A 20599-nucleotide genomic window follows, 5' to 3' on the forward strand; every position below is an offset into this window, starting at 1 on the left:
ATCGTCATCGTCATCATCATCATTTTCATTTGCTGGAAAATCAGCTTTGGAAACATAACAGAATGAGCATCTGCACAGGTTCAGGTCCCAAGGAGTGCCTTTCACGTTCCACTCTTGTTCTGAGAGTCATATTTTCTAAGACTTAGCTTTTGCCAAATCCATACCAGTAGAAAAAAGCTAGAAGGTTCCTTCTGCTTTGGCCTAGTCTGCCTGCCAGGCATTAATGAGTTAACCCAACAAATATTTTTGAGTCCCTCCCCTGTGCCGGACACACACTGCTGATAAGATCCTGCCTCGGCTGTGATTAGTTTCAGACCAGCTTGGGAGGGATATTGGAGAAGGTGCTAGTCAACCCACATTACATATTTGTAAGTTGATCCCCTTCTCTTCAGTGATTTCAGGAGAAGACTTTTACAGTATTTAGGATCCTGAGAAAAACAAGCTACTTTCCATAGAGCTGCAGACTTTGGGGGTTTGAAAGGGATTTGGCAATCCTGTGGTCATATTCCCTCAAGGCTGTCTTTTTCCTTTCATTCCCAGTGACTTACTATGGTATACATATCTGTGGTTATTTGTCTTTCTGCCTTCCCCTTATCACAGGGTAAGTTCCTGGAAAGTGGGCTGGGACATATTAATTGTAGTGTTCCGTTTAGTAGCAGGTGTGCTTACTGTAAGTGCTCAAAATGGATTAATAAATTATTGAATGAAAGAACAGTTCCAGGGAAGTATGTGACTAGCTCAAGGTCAAAAATTAGTGGCAGACTGAGACTCAGATTCAAATTCTCTGACTGGTTGAACCAATGCTTTTTCTATTTCATTATTTGTATTGAGCTTAGAAACTGAACAAGAGTTTACTTTGAAAGAGACTGGAGTGGGTGGGGGGAGTGTGGGAAGCAGGTAATAGAGATAAAGTGAAACAAAAGGATGCATTTTAAACTTTAAAGATAACAATTTAGAGACTAGGCTCGAGAGTACCTACGTTTCATTCCTTACCAAAAAAATAAATTTAGTTTTCCCTATAAGCCAGGAGCTAATTTTACTTTCTCATCATTTGCAGTAATTTCCAAGATAAGTTATTTGACGAACTGTGATTTTCTATTAATTAATTATTTATTCAGTAATTCTTTTTCTACCCTTCTGTTGAAAATCTTTGGGCACATTCTCAGGGTCTTAGCACTTTTCAGAGCACAATTTAAAAATTCCTGATGTCCACCCAATGAGTCATTAACCAAGAAACTGAGATCCAGAGGTCCCTGTGACAAAGATTGTGGGAAACGGAACTCGAGAAGACCCTGAACTTGGTCGCCAGCCAAGTTCTCTTTCTGCAGATCTCAAGATACTGCTTTAAAGATAGTATCTGAATTTCTGTGTGTACCTCATTAATACGTAATTAGGACCACTTAAGCCCAGTAATGAGAAAGCCCAAAGGGTGAGAGGCCTGCGTCAGACTGACAGGCAGGCCCAGGCAGACCAGCTGAGTCACCATGAATTATTGCCTCCTCTTAGTGAAAGCATCTGACAAATCGAGGACTTATGAATGGGGTCAAATGAAATTAAAAAAACAAGTGCTTGGTATAATATGGGAAAGAAGCAAGAAGGATTTTGAAAAGAAACAAATGTTCTAAATTTTTCTGATGAGGAATTTTAGGAAGAAGAATCTTGCTAATCTGAGGAAAATTTTTCTGTAATGATGCCATTTTTATAAAAAAATTAGAGACATAAATTGTGAAAGGGTATATATATATATGGAATTCTTAAAGAAGTTGTCTTGGGGGGAGGAATTATGTTTACCATTTTAATTTCTGTTACTTCTTCTTTAAATAGTAAAGACTATAAAATGCCGGAAACAATCAACAAACAACAAGCACTGGCGAGGATGTGGAGAAAAGGGACCCCTCGTGAACCATTGGTGGGAATGCAGACTGGTGCAGCCACTATGGAAAACAGTATGGAGTTTCCTCAAAATATAAAAAATGGAACTGCCTTATGACCCAGCGATTCCACTTCTGGGAATATATCCGAAGAAACCTGAAGCACTAATTGGAAAGAATATATGCACCCTATGTTCATTGCAGCACTACTGAGAACAGCCAAGATTTGGAAGCAGCTGAAGTGCACAGTAGATGAGTGGATTAAAAGCTGGGAATACTGCTCAGCCATATAAAAGAAGGAAATCTTACCCTTTGCCACAGTATGGATGGGCCTGGAGAGTATCATACGAGTGAAATAAGCCAGTCAGAGAAAGACAAATATCATATGGTTTTGTTTGTATGTGGAATCTAATGAACAAAATGAATTAACAAACAAAATAGAAACAAACTCAGAGATATAGAGAACAGACTGACAGCTATCAGAGGGGAGGGGTGTTGGAGGTGGGTGAAAAAGGTGAAGGGATTGTGAACGGAAGGAGCCACATGCTAACCTGACAAGCTCAGGGGAGGCCTGCGTGGCAGTCTTGTAAACTCAGAGACCTGAAATAACCACAAAGGATGGTTTGAAAATTAAATATTTAACTACAAACAGGTTATAGTGGGCAGTCATGTCCTAGGCCGATATCTTCCCTGACAAAGGTCAACTTAGATTTTCCTTACTGAGCCCATTTGCCTTTTTGCCTCTAAGATAACATATCTGTGAGATGTCTGGGTAACTTGTAACTTCCTTCTTTTGCTGGAGCCCCTGGGGCACAACCAAATGTGGTGAGCGCCAGGACAGATACTTCAAATTCCTTCATTATCATGTTAATTGTTCCTGTACCCATCTAAGTATGTGTCCATCATTTTGCTTTTTATCCAATCCCAGGGGTTTCCCACCGTTTGACTTTATCCCACCTCCTTAATCTGTCACCAATGAATTTCATGTAGCCCACCTATGTCCCTCCTTTGATGGCAATGTATAAATACAGATGTAACACACCATTTCTTCGGAGCATTATCTCAATTCATTGAGGTTCTGCTTCCCGGCATATGTCGACATTTTGGCTCAAATAAACTCACTAAAATTCTTTACAGGTTTCAATGGTTTTTTTTTCGTTAACAGGATTAAGGAAAAAACAACCCCAAAAAACTCATAGATACAGACCACAGTATGGTGATTATCAGAGGGAAAGGGGGTGGGGGGAGGTAGGAGAGGATAAAGGGGGGACAAATGGTGATGGAAGGAGATTAGACTTAGTGGTGAACACACACTACAATAGACAGATGATTATTATAGAATTGTACATGTGAAACCTATATAATTTTATTGATCGATGTCACCCTGATGGATGTTTGAATTAGTTCAAATATTTAGATTTATAAACACTATGATAAGCACCATTTTAAGTACACCTTTGTTTTCTGGTCTTATTATTTCCTTTGAACTGCTTTTTGCAAGTGTACTTACTTGCTAGTTCCTTTCTAAGGTTTCCAGATATTCTTTTATGTTTCAGAAATTCCTTTCCCTACTCCAAGATTTTATTAATGTTTATTATTGAATGCTTTAATTTTCTCTATATAAATCTTTAAACCATCCTAAATTTATTTGGGAATGCAACATGGGTGGGAAATCTAACGTAACTTAGTAGTTCTCCAGTTGTCTTGCTGACTATGAAAGAATCTGTTCTTTCCCTGTTGTTTTGGAGTGCTTTCCTAATCATACTAAATTCTTATATTGGATTTAAAATTAAATTGGATTTAATTTTTAGATACAATATTTATTCCATCCATCTATTTGGATGCAGTACTACAATGCTTTAATTTTTGTAGGTTTACAATAGACAATACCCAATAGGAAAATCTCTTATTCTAGCTAGGTTTAGGTAGTTTCCTGTATGTGCTGTAGTAATTCCCCTTTGTATGTCTCAACTTTTAGTGAAAATATTCACACTTAACAGCCTATGTTATCGATACTCTCAGGAGTGAAGAGAATGTGGTGGCAGAAGAAAGTGGATGAACACATAAAGCTTATATATATTACGTATCTTATTTGTATAAAAATATGTATTTACACACTGTATTTACAGTTTTATATCTGCTTCCTAAAAACAAAACATTATTTTAGAGGCATTCTCTCTAAAGATATATATTTTATCCTTTATAAAGTTTATTTTTATCAGATGTATAATATTTTATCTTGCAGATGTCACGATGTTTTATAAAGTAGCATGAGAAGACTCCATTAACAACATCTCATAGAGGTCAACTAGGGATGACGAATTTGGAAGTATTAGAGAATTTGAAGGTGTCAGCAAAAAGGTATTTCTTTCTGTGCCTAGAAAATACAGTGTTTGACCTAAATAGTTCTCAGATTCATCTGGCTTTTTGTAGGTTCACTCTGAGAATTATGTGCTTGAGTAGCTCATATTAATTGACAGGTCCACCCTAGTTACTTACCTTCTATAACTACTTTGTGAGTATCGGCATGTTGTAATTAATGTTAATTCTTATTCTCCTTCTACTTCAGAAATCTTGCCGTTTCATTACATTGTTTAGGAGTGGCCCTGCATTTATGACTCAGGAGACACTTCCATCTTTATATGTGTATATTTAAAACATTTAACTTTATGATCTTTGATGAGAGCATTATAAAGAAGTCTTTCTCCTTCTCTAAAATCTTATTTTCCAACATTTGTTTTTAAAGTTGAAAGGGATTTTTAAAATTAACATTACCACAGCTCAGACAGGCTAGGTGATCTGCAGTTTCTAGGATTATAATGCAAATCTTCTTGCTCCACGTTTAATGATATTTTTTCAAATTCCCCTTTAGTGTAGTAAATTTGCATTCTTTGTATAAACTCCACTTATGCTTAGAGTGATGGATTTTATATGCTAACATCTTATTTGTGATTTGTATTTATGATATTTACAAGTGACATTGGTCTACATTTTATTTATATTATGTTTGCCAGCTTTCGTGTCAAAATTAGCTGCTAAGTCTTCAATATTTTTTTATACCCTAGAATGGTTTATGTGGCACAGAAATGATTTGTTCTTTATTTGCTAGATTTGTTTTAAAAACATTCTAGTCCTTCTATACTTTTAGGGCTGTTTTTTGTTTTACCTTTAAAATTTTTTTGATGGTTTTTCATATATTAAGATTTTTTTACTTGATATTGAGTCAGTCTTTTCCCTTGGAAATTTTTCATGTGATCTAGATTTTTATATTTATTGAAGCAAAATTTTACTTTATCTTCTATTATAATTAAAAAATAAATCTTGTCTATATCAGACATGCTGCATTCTAATTTCTAATGCTATTTATTTTGTGTCTGTTATTTTTCTTGTCAAAAGTTTGCTTATTTTATTTGTCTTCCCAAAGAATAATAATTCTTCTTGTATTAGGTTCTTTGCTTATTGTGCTTGTTGTGTTTGGTGCTTTTTTCATGGTGTTGGTTTTCTTTTCTTTTTTTTTCATAGGAGACAGTAGAATATTGATTACAACAAAGATGATTTCAGAACAAAATAGACCTCATAAATCAAATCTCCAATGGACCACGAAATATGGCTCTAAATCTCATCATCCCTGTATGCCAAGAATATGAAGGCAACTTAGAAGAAATGTAAATAGCTAGCAAATATTAAAATGTTAACCTTATTAGCTGTCAAACACAAAATTTATTATCTTAATTTGCATAAGTTAGCAAAATATGAGGTTACAACCAAATGGAAAATTACTGGGTTACTATGTCCACTGAAACCTCCAGAAAGCAATGATAAAAGTATCAAGACCTTAAAAAAAAAATAGAGTCTCAAGAATATCAGAAAACAGAAATGTTCACAGGTTATTAATAAATAGACAAAAAAATTTACCTGGTCAAAATGGACAAAGCAAATATCCAACTTCAGGAAACTGGCTAAAATTAGTCAATCCTCACAAAATTTACCCAGAATGTAGTTTTTCCAAGATGGTTAAAGTAGTGATATGCTTAGATGATCATGTGTGTCGGGATGTGAGTGGGTTATGTAATTACATGATCCAAAATCACATGATTTCAAACTAAATGTGTGTAAGCACATGTAAATACGTATAAAGGACTAGAAAAATAAAAATATTCAGTCATCTCTGGATGGGCAAGTTACAGGTCTCTACTGTGTGTGCCATTTTCTAACTTCCAAAGTCTATATATTGAGAACATTTTAAAAAATAGTATTTTAAAGACAAAATTACACACCTCTGCAAAAATATTCAATACAGTTGACCTTTGAATAACCCAGGGATTAGGGGCTAACTCCCACAGGATAACTACTAGTAGCCTACTGTTGGCCAGAAGCCTTACAGATAACAAATAGCAGATGAACATATTTTTATGTTATATGTAAATAACAATAAAGTAAGCTAGAGAAAACAAAATGTTACAATTATAAGAGAAAATACATTTACAGTACTGTACATATTTATTGAAAAAGATCCACATATAAGTGGACCTGTGCAGTTCAAACCTGTGTTCAAGGATCAACTGTTTATACGTGTGTGTGTGTGTGTGTGTGTGTGTGTGTGTGTGTGTGAGAGAGAGAGATAGGAACATCAATGGTGAGAGAGAATCATTGATTGGCTGCCTCCTGCACTCCCCATACTGGGGATCGAGCCCGCAACCCGGGCATGTGCCCTGACTGAATCCAACTGAGACCTTATGGTTCATAGGTCGATGCTCAACCATTGAGCCATGCCGGCCAGACTCAACTGTATGTTAAATGAGGGGAAGGAGCTGCTTTTCTAAACACGCACACTAACAGGAACAGATAGACCTGGATATACATTTGTGGTTGACCTGTGTTTCCTTTTGCCACAGAAATGGTTACACAGCATGTCAGATAACCAATGAAAGAAACAATGCTTATGTAGGCGACACAGTCGTCCAAACTGAAAATGGGTACAGAAGTAAACTCTGATTCCAGAATTGTTGGTAGTGTGCGATAAGGGGAAAGCCCAAAGAATTTAACTGACTTTCTACAGTTAGGGAACCCACAATGGCTGCAAAAAATCTTCAGAAGGCAATTTCAGAATCCTCCCAGCTGCCTCAGGGTAAGGAGCAGCAGTTAGCTCTATGGTGCTAGTTGACAGCATAATAATAGCAGTTGGCATTTGTTGGGTGCTCATGATGTGCAAAGCACTGTTCTGGTAACTTACCTGTACCCAATTTAATCCTCTGGGGTAGCTACCATAACTAACCCCACTGTACACACTAGGAAACTGGGGCCTGAGGTCACACAGCTAGTTAAGGGGATTAGAGATAGGATTGGCATGTGGTCCTTGGAAGTCTGGCTGCTGAGCCCAGACTCATAATCACAAGGCTATGAAATATTAACTCATTTTTGTTTTGTTTTTTAAGGAGAAAAAAAAAAGTGATCAGCATTTTAACTAATCAGTCTCCTAAGAGTTGTGAGAGTTAAAATGTAAGCAAGAGGGAGGGGGAAGACTATGTAGTGCAAACAGGCCTGTACCCATTCCTGTGCTGCACTTCAGAATAAAACTCACCACGTGTCCAAACAGCACACTGCCTTCTGTTATAAAGCACAGAGTTGAATAGGAAAATAACTTTGGATTTTAATTAAACTTAGAGCTAAAGCAAACACAAAACAGTTTTAAATTTCTTAGATATTTTTTAAATAAGAATTATAAAAGACCAAAAATATTTCCTTGCAAACCACCTTTCTAAAAACACTGATTTATTAAAAATGTTTCTTTAAATATTTTATTGATTTATGAGAGAGAGAGAGAGAAGTAGGTTTGTTGTTCCACATATTAATGCACTCATTGGTTGATTCCTGTATGTAACCTGACCAGGAATTGAACCTGAAATCTTGATGCATCAGGATGATGCTCTAACCAACAGAGCTACCTGGCAAGAGCACAAATGATTTGCTTTTAATTACAAATACTGTGTAAGATGATGCCTTTCTTTGCAAAATCAATAAATACAAATTTTAAACATGTGGTTTGTCCAAGATATTTAAAAAGAGCCTAGTTTCTGTCAGTATTTAAAACAAAAATCAATATATCCTAACCTTTCAAAGAATAAGTTTGAATGTATGACTCAACTGGAGAAAAGAAAAGAGAAATAAACCGCCATCTTATACTGCTTTAAATAGCTTCTGATAATTCTTTCTATGTTACCTTCCTTTCTGAAACACTTATGTTAAAAAAAATAGCTGAATTTAAAGTATTTCTAATGAACTGATTAATGGAAAGAAAAAAAAATAGAACACATATGTATAAACTTTACCACAACTAATTATGCATTCAAAAAGAGACTAACTTTTAAAAGGAACCAAAAAAAGTGGGAAAAGCCTGAAAACTCAGATTTATTTAATGGAAAAACGAAATTAGCAAATAGACACACACAAAAATAAACACAAACAGCAGTACTATGTATTGACTCAAAAAGGGAGAAAGCAGTGGTCTAGGACCACTCAACTTGGCTTTTTAGTTAAACGAAAAACAAAACAAAACACACACACACACACACACACACACAATATCTTTCAACAGTATATGTGATCTATAACAAACACAAATTCAGAATTATTTTACAATGCTTCTTTTCTTAATATAAATGATGCCCATCCTGGGTGAGTATATATCCTATATAATAAAAGCCCAGTGACCAAATGGCAGAACGACCAGAATGACCGCTTGACCAGTTGTTATGACACAAACTGACCACCAGTGGGCAGATGCTCAATGCAGGAGCTGCCCCCTGGTGGTCAGTGTGCTACCACAGTGGGAGCACTGCTCGGCTGACTGGGATGAGTGGCTGCTCCCACTGCAAACCCTGGGCCCATGGGCAGGAACCCAGGCTGCCATCTTCACCTCCTCCTCTCTCCCTGCTGCCTCCTCTGGATGCCTGAAGGCCGTGCAGTGCTGCCTCTGGGCACGTGGAGCTGACCCTGGAGGCTTGGAGGCGGGTTCTTGGCCCCCGTGGGACTGAGGCCTACTCCGCTGCCTCTCAGTGCTATTGTCCCTAGGCCCAGCCCCAACCGGGTCCCCTGGAAAGGCGAGTGCTCTGGCTCCACAAAGATGCTAGACCAGGGAGCAGCTGCTCAGACAGTGGGTCCACAGCCGCTTGGCTGACCTGGATGAGCGGTGCTCCCACAGCCGGCGATCCCTGCAGGCCACGCCCCCCACCAGTGCATGAATCCTGTGCACCGGGCCTCTAGTATTTATATAATAGATATTGTGCATATATATCTTTTTCTGGGGTTTACTGTTGACTTATTTTAAATATATTAGTGTTACAGCAGGCAACTGTTTCCTGCATTTAGCAGCCTTTCCTGTTATTTACCTTCATGTGACTGGCTCCACCTACCAAAAGTCTCAAGTTTCCAGGCAGGATGGCGCCTATTCTCTGTGAGATTGAAGGCAATGTTTTTAAACACAGGCCAGAACATGTTTGATTGCCCTTTCATCACCGGGAAATAGTTACACTGATGCCGACATGGCCATTTTCTGCAAAATGCCGTGCAATGCTGGCGTCAAAGACTAGACAGTCACTCTTCCTAATGGTTGTTTCAATGCCCTCATGAATAGATTGAGGAGTGGCTTCCCAAGTCCATCACCGCCTATGACCATTTAGCTCAAGTCGATAAGCAAAACGTTCCGCTTGCTCGGGTGTTCCTATCAGCTGTACAGCCGCAAAGAACTGCGGGGCCTGCCGTGCTTCTCCCATTTCTCCAAGACTGACATGACATGAAAGCCGAAGCAGGCCTGCATCAGCACCCGGTCCACAGCCCCTGGAAGACTGGCATCTGTAGCTAGAAAAAGTACACTGAGTGGCCAGATTATTATATGATCTCTGAACGCATAATAATCTGGCCACTCAGTGTATATCCTATATAATAAAAGGCTAATATGCAATTTATCCCCTTGACCAGGAGTTCGACCAGCAGGCAGGCCGGCCAACCACCCATGTCCCCTCTCCCTGGCCAGGCTGGCCAGATCCCATCCATGCACGAATTCATGCACCAGGCTTCTAATATATTTATATATATATACACACACACTGAGTGGCCAGATTATTATGTGTTCAGAGATCATAATAATCTGGACACTCAGTGTATATGCGTTCCCCGCAGCGTGGTGATGGACGGGTGCTGATGCCTCAGAGGAGGCAGGACAGCATCCAAAGAACCTGGCCACTTACAGGAGGCACCGGGCAGGTGGAAAGCCAAAACTCAGAGGTCTTCCTGAGTGAGGCAGAGGTATTTCCCATCTAGAAGAGGCATATTTACAAGGGAAAAGTCCTGGATTGGCCCATTTCTCCATTGCCAAGTTGTGACTGGATCCCCAGGGGTCTCAGCAGTTTAGACGACGTGAGCTTTGGGCCTGATTGCTACAGACAAGACCACTGTGACACTGAAGAATGGCTGGTCACTCACAGTCAAAGCAGACGGGACACTCAAAGACTGGCCAGGTCATTGCTGGACGCGGTGGTGCCGTCAGGACGGGCACCCTCTGGAAAGCTGTGTACCTGGAGGTCATTTCTGTGTGTCTGGAGGCTCATTTCTGTGGAGGGAGAGCGCACCTCGGACCCGGCCAGGCTTATACTCGTTGTGTCACTGCCTGGGACCTGGCCGCCGTGGGCAGAGTCACCGCCTCTGCCCAGTGCAGACACTAACCAGGCACTCTGGGCAGCCACCGCCGCTGCCAACGCCGCCCGGCTCCCCGCTTGGTTTCCTCCAAGTTTATGATTCTTGTTTGAGTCCCTGTTTGCTTACAGGATTACCCTGTTTTGTCAATAGTGATTGCTGGCGAGAGGCAGCCACGTGTCCTTGGTGTGGGGTCCCTTATCTTTCCCACCAGTGCCCACCTGGGGCCCCGTCCTGCTTTGCTGGCACAGCCCCAAACCTCTGCTGTAACAGCTAAAGGCCGCACCGCCTGCTACTTGGCACCCGCTGGGTGGGGGAGGAACACAGGGACGCAGGAGAGTGGTTAGCCCTGCCCAGACGTTCCCAGGCAGCGGTATGTTTAACCACCAAGGGCTCCCCACCCTCTTAACCTTGAACTGCCCGCTCAGCACTTTTTCTTTGATAAGATAATCCCTTTCCTGAGCTGATTCCGCCCTAGTTTTCTCCTGTGTTGTTGCTTTGAGTATCGGATCCAGTCTGCTTTCTACTTCTCAGAAATGTCTCAATTTTCTTTTCTTTTTTTCTTCTGCTGATGTGGGGCTCTTTCTTATGTTTGGGGGCTGCTCTGGCTTTATTCTTTTTTAAGTCAGGGGTTCTCAAACTTGAGCCTGCATCCGCATCCCCTGGAGGTCTTGTTAAAACACAGATTTCGGAGTGTGTTTCAGTGGATATGGGGAGAGGCTGGAGAGGCCTGCGATTCTAATACATTGGTGCTGATGCTGTTGGCCCAGAGAACCACACTTTGAGAACTGCTGCTTTCAAATAGATCTTTCATTCAATGAACCTTTGGACAACAGGTGTGCACATAGTTTACTGTATTGTTCCAATCTCAGAGTTTGGGGTCCTTTTAAACCAATGTTATTTTCTAAAACCTAGAATTTTGATAATTGAGTATTAGAAGCTGAGTATTTTAGTATCCAACTAAAATACTAGTTTTAAGGTGATGCATCGGCACACCTCCATGTTTCCTGTCCATTTAAAATTATTACCAATTTTTATATCACTCCTGAGTGATCTTATATCCCTGTTTGCCTTCCAGAAGTCCATGTTTTCAAATAGTGCAAATTGTGAGTGAAGAAAGAAAATGCTGGTGTGTGTATGTGGGGAGAACCTTGATATCTTTGCATATATGAATATGTAGTATTTACTGACAGAGAAGAATTTGAATATCTACACATTGTTTCAGAAATCTACATTTCCATAAGAGTAGAAGGCCCCCAAATGCTGTGTATCAGGCCTCATTCTACTTTGACTCAGAAAATTTAATCATCTCCTGAAGCCAAACTACTCACAGTTTTCCCAAAGTAGCCACTGGTACATGAGAAATCCAAACAGAAGGGGGAGGCTAAATATATATTGCTTCCTTTTGTCTTACATCCTGTTTCTCCTTTCTTCTTCAGAATTTATTTTCAGGCCCAGGCACACGTGTACATGCCAGTTTTCAAGATTAAATGCTCATATTCACTTCATACTGTTTTTAGAGAGTGACTCTAAATGCATGAATGCATTTAGAAGAATTACTGGTATGCATGTATGTGGATCATCAGGACTTAAATATAACACACACATTAACCTGTCTGGCTTATTTTAACCTTGAGACTTCTCTTGTACATTATAAACAAGACAGCCTTCCTTCTTCAGAGTCTCCTTAACTTAAATATTTCAATGTATTCTGAGGTTACCTTATTCCCACTACCTGTCATTGAGTGCTAAGCTCACACACTGTCTATTTTAAGCTCTAACTACTTTAATTTAAATTTGCAAGCAATTATTACCCCCTTGAATTTGAAATGCACTTTTTTTAAGTGCAAAAATCACACTCAAGTGCATCAGCTTATGTATAAATATAAACAACCTTAGAGTAAAGGAAATCTAAACTAACCAATCTTGTATTAGCTGTGGTCTGAACATCTCACACATATATTTAAAGCTGCAACATTCCTACTATAATCTACCAACTAAAAATACTACCTGTGTGCTTGAGGGTAAGTTATGACTGTCATAAGAACCACAATTTTAAAACTTGATGTTTGTGGGCATAAATCTCAGCTCGGTTTCTGGCTAAGCCATAAAATTAAACAGAAAAAAAATGTTTTGGAGGCTTCTTTGCATACTGTGATGAGAGCATTTGGCCTGACTCTGAGCTATTAAAGTCACCATCTAATTTTTTTTTCAGATATAGCTGTGTATGAAGATGCCCCCTAACACAGGATACCAACTAGATGTAGCTACCCTTCAGCATAAGCACTGTTTGATTGCAGTGTAAATACACAGAGACAGACAGATTAAATGGTCATTGATGTATGAGGATTTTCTAGGAGAATAGAATGAAGAAAAGGTATATAGCATCTTGGAGGTCTTTGTGCACTATTTGCATTTATTTTGAGAACTGCAATGAGCATGAATAGTGGTGGCTTTTTGTTCTGCTTTGTTTAAAGAATTTAGAGCATCTAACTATTGTCTTGGAAAAGGGGCTCAATCTCACGGAACACCAGTGTCCTGACCTGTGAAGTGGAGGTAATAATACTCACCATTCAGGGTTTTTGTGGAGATTGAATAAGATAATATGGGTGAGATGCTTAGTACACACCTGTACATGCCACATGTAGGTACTTCATAAAGAATGGGTAGTATTGTGGAAGAAACGGAATCGAAGAAAGAGAATAATGATTACAAAAGGAGACATAAGTCAAGTTTGGGCTGATCCCATGTGCCTAATATATTGGACGACTCTCTAAAGAATAATTTCTTGCAAAAATCATATTAAAATATATAACTGAGGAGGGAGAGAGAATGAATATTTATTTGAGTGATCACTTTGTGTTAAGCACTATCTAGGTATATTAGCTATCTACTACTGTAGATACAAAATTTAGTGACTTAAACTTATTCTCACAGTTTCTGTGGGGGAGGTAACTGGGCACAGCTCAGGTGGATCCTCTGCTCCAGGGTCTTTTATAGGTTATAATCAAACTAGTGGCCTGGTGCACAAAATTTGTGCATGGGGGTGGGCCCTCAGCCCAGCCTGCACCCTCTCCAATTGGGGTCCCCTTGGGGGACATCCCTCTTGCAATCTGGAACTGCTGGCTCCTAACTGCTCACCTGCCTGCCTGCCTGATAGCCCCTAACTGCCTCTGCCTGCCTGCCTGATTGCCCCTAACCCCTCTGCCTGCCTCCCTGATTGCCCCTAACTGCCCTCCCCTGCTGGACTGATCTCACCCCCAACTGCTCTCCTCTGCAGGCCTGATCTCACCCCCAACTGCCCTCCCCTGCTGGCCTGATCTCACCCCCAACTGCCCTCCCCTGCAGGCCTGATCTCGCCCCCAACTACCCTCCCCTGCAGGCCTGATCTCGCTCCCAACTGGCCTCCCCTGCCAGCCTGATTGCCCCTAACTGCCTCTGCCTCGGCATCACCACTATGGCTTTGTCCGGAAGAAAGTCGGATGTACAGAAGATGGCTGGTAGACCCAGTCTAATTAGCATATAACCCTTTTATTAGTATAGATTATAGGCCAGCGCTGGGGTCTCATCTGAAGGCTCTACTGGGGAAGGATTTACTTCTAAACTCACATAGTTGTTGGCAGAATTCAATTCCTTGTGGGTTGCTGAGACTGCCCTCAATTCCTTGTCACATGGGCTTCTCTAATGTGGCAGCTTGCTTTATTTAAATTAACACATACAAGCCAGTGAAGCAATAGAGAAAGTTTGCTAGTTACAGAAGTCCCAGTTTTCTATAACCTAGTCATAGGAGTGGCATCCATCACTTTTGCTGCACTTCATTGGTTAGAAGCAACTAATAGGTCCCACACGCACTCAAAGGGAAGAGATTGCACAAGGGTGTGAATACCAGGAATTGGGGATCATTGGGGACCATGTTAGAGTCTGTCTGCCATAGTAGCTAACATGGAAATAATAGAAATTGTAATTATAGCAAAAAATGAACTGAGTACCGACACTGTACCATGCACTTCTCTAAGCATTTACACTTATTATTCATTAATCCTCCCAACAATCTTATGAAGTAGAAGTTATTATCTTTGTTTTCATAATGAGGACACTGAAGCACAGAGAGGTTAAATGATTTGCCTAAGGTTGTACAGCTAGTGTGTGGTCAAGATGGGGTTGGAACCTTGATATTCTAATCCCAGTGTCCTTATTCTTAACCCTTATTCTACTTTGCATATACTCTATAGCCTTATAACATAAAAATTATAATTAGTAATTTATTGACAAATTGGTTGATTTTAGTCTATTTCTTATTTTATATATATATATATTTAAGGAATTGTCAGATTATTAGTAATATTATAAGAAATTAAAATGTTCTGAGTAGATGAGATAATGTTTGTACTGCTAAGTCTGTATTATTTTCCTTCCCTTGTTTTGGCAGCTGAGATGGGCAAAGCAGAATTAGGGTAACACTGCATAGGACAGCTACTGAGTGATTCAAGATTTAACTATCCTAAATAATAAAAGCCTAATATGCAAATTGTCCAACCAGGAGTTCAACGGGGAGTTTGACCACTTGCTATTATGTGTGCTGACCACCAGGGGTGGCACAGAACATGGCAAGCATCTGCAATGCGGTGCTGGCAGCGGGCAGCAATGGAGGCGCTGCTGGCCCCAATGGGTCCTGACAAGAGCGGGACCATGGCAGGATGGAGGAGCAGGTGAGCAGGCGGCACCAGGTCAAGGTGGGTGGGAGCGGGGGCACAGTCACCCCGCCAATTATTCTGCAGATAGAAACCAGTGGCAAGGGGATGGGGCCACTGCCTGACTCCTAGGCGCTGAGGGAGCTGGGCAGGGGGCCGGCCCCCATCGATCTCCCCGCAGGAGGGATGGTGGAGCAGGTGAGGGGGCGGCGCCAGGCCAAGGCGGGGTGCGAGGTGGGGCTGCGGGGCTGTGAGGCTGGGGGTGCAAGCTGGGGCCTGATTCCTGTAAGCCACCCCAAGGGACCCCACCCATGCATGAATTCGTGCACCGGCCCTCTAGTGTTTCTGTATTACTAGCTTGCTGAGAACCAAAAATGCTCAGAAATATTTGCTGGGCACAGAACAATATCCCTAAGATCCTGAGATGATATTAGAATTTCTGCTTTAGAGTGGCACCCAAATAATATTTGCGTAAGTCATTGGCTTTGGGTGAATGGATTTCAGTGACTGAGTTAAGTGGCACTTGCTTAGAAAGTGATTGTTTTGGTCCCTATTAGTGCTTAGTTACAATTCTGAGTTACCACTTGGTAAATTTGATGTATATAAATTGACCTTTGCATACTATAAAGAGTCCCCTTAGTTTTATGCCCAGTCTACTCACCTCTGTTATTTTTAGGCCACTTTCATGCTTTTTGCTGTGTGACCTATTCCTTACTGAATAACATAGAATGGAGATATCTATATGACTCCAATAGAACATTTCTTCTACTCAATCATAAGGGTGTGGATCCTCTGAATTGTACTATTTCCTCTTGTAGGACACTTGGTTATTAGAATAGACAGGCAATAATATTTTTTATTTTCAGTTAATCTGACTATCTATTATACATCTTCATTAGTTTTGATAATTGAAAATTGGATTACATGACCAGATAGTGTATACATGCATGTACGCATGTGAGAATATTGGTCATGAAGAAGAAAAACAAATTTATTAATTATCTATAATAATAAAAACATAATATGCTAATTAGACCAGATGTCCTTCCTGTCGGACAAAGCCGCAGCAGGCAGGGGCCGCAGCAGAGGCGGCAGAGGCCCCCAGCCGCGACGGTGGCGGGCGAGGCCCGGGGCCAAGGCCCTTGCACAAATTTCATGCATCGTGCCTCTAGTTCTTTAATAAGTCTGTCTTAATTCTAGACCATTATTGGCTATTAGTAAATAAAACAGTGTGCATTATGTTAAAAAAATAAACTCAGAAATAATTTTATATGGCACAGTAGATACCTTTGGGAATGATGTTATAGATTGAATTGTGTCCTTCTAAATTCATATAATGAAGTCCTTTTCTCCAAATTCAGAGGTAGGGCCTTTAAGGAAATTATTAAAGTTAACTGAGGTCATAAGGGTAGGGCCAATATGACTGGTGTCCTTTTTAGAAGAGGAAGAGGCAACAGAGATTCCTCTCTAAGCTGGCCGTCTGCAAGCCAGGAAGAGAGGTCTCATCTGAAACCACCCTGCTGGGATGTTGATCTTGACTTCTAGCCTCCGACACTGTGAGAAATAAATTTCTGTTGTTTACGCATCCAGTCTGCGGTATTCTGTTATGGCAGCCCTAACAGACTAATACAGATGCCTATCCAGCTAAACTCTCCATCTCCTACAGCACTGTCCTCATTGCCTACTTTCTCTAAGTTGGTAGCAAGTGAGCCATGCAACCCTGACCCCTGAGCACAGTCATATCCATGCTGTTCACACTTGATCCAAGCTTGTCCAGCAGATTCTTTCTTGTGGGAATTCAAAACAAGGACTTGGAAACTCTAGTTCTAGTTTTGATGAGATGACTTTACAGAGAGAGTATTTGAGGCCCGGGCTGTTGTGACCTTGTTTATGTTGACCCAGAGAAAGTAGGTCTTTTGGGAGAAAGAAAAAAAAAAAATAAAGCTGATGTGCAGAGAGAAGAAATAAGAATTAAAGAAAATGGTCTCAGAGAGATAGGAGGGACCTTGGCTCTGAACTTTTTATAGTTTTGCCTTTCAGTCTCTCGAGACATTCTGCTCAAGTTTTGTACTTGGTTTTCATGAAAGACCTCTGATTCCTTATAAAAACTCCTTTTTACTCCAGCTATCTCTTGGCAGCTTCTGTTTCTTGCAACCTAAGGATTTCTTAATAAGACATATGGGAGCATGTATAATTAAGGCCAAAAGCATGAATTAAGTAGAAATCCCTTAGTAAAACAAGTCAATTATGAATTTGCTAATCATACCCCTTTGCTGCGAAAATAATAGGAATTTCATTTTTAACCCATGGCAGTTATAGACTTCTATTTAGTTCAGTGATTTTGATTTCTTGTTCATATTAGACTTCTATTTAGTTCAGTGATTTTGATTTCTTGTTCATATTTTACATTATAAGTTTTTCTGAGGAAGAGCCTGTCTGTGATCTATAACAAAGATAGGGAGAATATATTCCATTTATTCGTTTTTTTAAGCTATTGAGTATGTACTTTGATGAAGTTCTGGACTTAATCTTGGACAAACAAATTTGAATTGGACTCCACTTCTATCTTAAGTATTTCATGATACCTGGTGGAGATAGACAGAAGGGATGACCATGCAAACTGCTCATTATGTAACTCCAGCGGGCACATTCAAGTTTACTATGTACAGTGCTCCCTGGGGTGTGTAGTACACACCGTTCATAACTGAATGTGGAGCTCTGATATAGCTAAGCATAAGGCTATGTGATTACTGCTATAAAATGTATGAACAAATCATGTGGGGCATAAATAATTCTGCCTGGGAGGGGAAGAAGATAAGGAGGTCAGTGAAGTCGATACTGAGGATGAGACATTTAACATCTGAATACAGCATAAATAGAGGACGAGAACATTTCTATCATGAGGGGAAAACAAAAATAAAGGCACAGTGACATCCAAAAAATGCATGGAGGGAATAGCAGAGTAAGGATGTTTGAAAAGTTGCTCATCCATAAAAGCAATAAGAACATTGGTAAAACTGTTAAATCAACTTTTTCAGAACTCTCAAAATTAACTAAAAGCTTATAACGACCCAAGGGATGTTTGTTCAAGGAAAACAGCGGAATCTCAAAAAAACAGCAAAGCTTGTGACATTTTAACTTGCCCTGATCCCATCTCCCTCTCCAACATCTGCTGTAGCCCTGTACCCTTGAAAACCAACAGATTTATAACTATGGTAGCTATGAAAACCAGTGACGTGGCACACACTCGAGCGGGGAGGGGGGGGCAGTTTTGGAGCTCCCCAAAAGCTTCATCCCCAGAGAATTGTCACTACTTGACTTGTTGCAGATCATCAAAGAGCTCTATTCTCAGGGCTTTAAAACTGTTATTTGAGTCAGTGCTCTCTCTGTGTGATGATTCCTACCCATGAAGCAAGTTTAGCTCACAGGATAAAAAAAAAAGTCAGTAGATGTATAAAGAAGATATGGTACATGTATACAATGGAATACTACTCAGCTATAAGATGAAATACCGCCATTTGTAACAACATGGATGGATCTTGAGAATATCGTACTAAGCAAAAGAAGTCATATGGAAAAAGACAAGAACTATATGGTTTCATTCATATATAGGGCAAAAAACAGAAAACAACACATGAACAAACAAAACAAACAAACAAATACAAACCTCATAGACACAGACAACAGTATGGTGGTTAACAGAGGGGTAAAGGTGTGGGGGGATGTAGAAAAGGGTAAATGGGTCAAATATATGGGGATAGAAAGAGACGTGACTTTAGGTGGTGAACACATAACACAATATACAGATGATATGTTATAGAGTTATACATGTAAAACATATAATCTTATTAACTAACTAGAGGCCCGATGCATGACATTCATGTAAGAGTAGGTCTTCCTTTCCCCGGCTGCCAGCACCGACTTCCCTCTGGCACCTGGGACCCAGGTTTCCCTCTGGCTGCAGGCACCTGGGACCCAGGCTTCCCTTGCAGCCCTGGCTTCGTCCGGAAGGTTGTCTGGTCTAATTAGCATATTATACTTTTATTCTTATAGATGTTGCATTAATAAATTTATACAATTTTTTAAATAAAAAGCATTTAATAGAAACTGCTTCTAGGAAGTCCAAATGTTGGTCTTACTAGAGAAATACTTTAAATCACTCATTATAAATTCAGGGTGGGGCAGAAGTAGATTTATAGTTGTGAGTATGTAAAACACAGAGTTTGTTCTTGTATTATTATTTATTAACTCTTGTATTATTTTTCATACAAACAACTATACACATACTTTTGCCCACCCAGTATGTTCAAAGACTATCCCTCATTTAGGATATCACAAATTATTATGAGAAATAAAATACACCAAAAAATTCATGAAATAATGAGTTGAACTTTTCTGTACTGCAGGATATGTTAGTACCTTTCCTGTGCTAATAAAGAGTGATTATGTAACAGTAGTATATTACAGGCATTTCCCCAAATCCTTTGACTACAGAAATAAAATGTCAGAAAATGTAGCTTATAGGAACAGTATTGATTCTTTACACATAGTTGAGGAAATATAAATTGAATATAATTCTATATAATAAAAGCCTAATATGCAAATTGACTGGACAGCAGAACGACCAGTTGCTATGACATGCACTGACCACCAGAGGGCAGACACTCAAAACAGGAGCTGCCCCCAGCCCACAGGCCCCAGGCCAGCCAAGGTGGATGCCAGAGGGGGCCCCTGATCGCCCTGCTGGTCACCCCGCAAAGGGAGGTGACCAGAGGCTGCGGTGGGGGGCGGGGCTGGTGAGTGGGTGGTGCCAGGCCGGCCAATGCAGGTGCCAGTGGGGGACCCCTGATCGCCCTGCTGGTTGCCCCACAGATTGGCCCTCATTGTCGGCCAGGCCTAGGGACCCTACCCAGGCATGAATTTTATGCACCGGGCCTCTAGTCTTCTATAATAGGGCAATTACTAAGGTAGAAACACTCTCTTATCTAATTTGCATGTTGCCAGTACAATGTCTTGTGTATCCTACATGCTCTGTGATTGTTTACTGAAGAAATAAATATAAGATGAAAAACCTGAAAGAAAGAAACCAGTTAGAGGAATAGTATTGGTAATAAAGCAGGATAAAGATCCCTGCCTATCAGCCTCTCTTCTCTATACCCAGTCTGGCTATCCATACATCCCTGCACCTATATTATTTGCCATATCTTTCCCACCTCAGGACCCAACCTGATCTTATCCCATCCCAGGCCTCACAAAAGCACTTTGAATTTTATCATCACCATTTACTATTGCCTATTTTCTGCTGGTACCTAAGCCAAGTCCAGGTGAACTTGAAGGTGCTATTGA

At 40.3% G+C, this 20599-nt stretch overlaps 1 pseudogene; it reads right to left on the minus strand.

Moving 5' to 3' along the window:
- Window positions 1–9382: 9382 nt before the first annotated feature.
- Window positions 9383–10455, minus strand: LOC129149233 (E3 ubiquitin-protein ligase SIAH1A-like; annotated as a pseudogene).
- Between the last annotated feature and the right edge of the window lie 10144 nt (window positions 10456–20599).

Source organism: Eptesicus fuscus, chromosome 6 (genome assembly GCF_027574615.1).
Source record: "Eptesicus fuscus isolate TK198812 chromosome 6, DD_ASM_mEF_20220401, whole genome shotgun sequence".
NCBI classification, from domain to species: domain Eukaryota; kingdom Metazoa; phylum Chordata; class Mammalia; order Chiroptera; family Vespertilionidae; genus Eptesicus; species Eptesicus fuscus.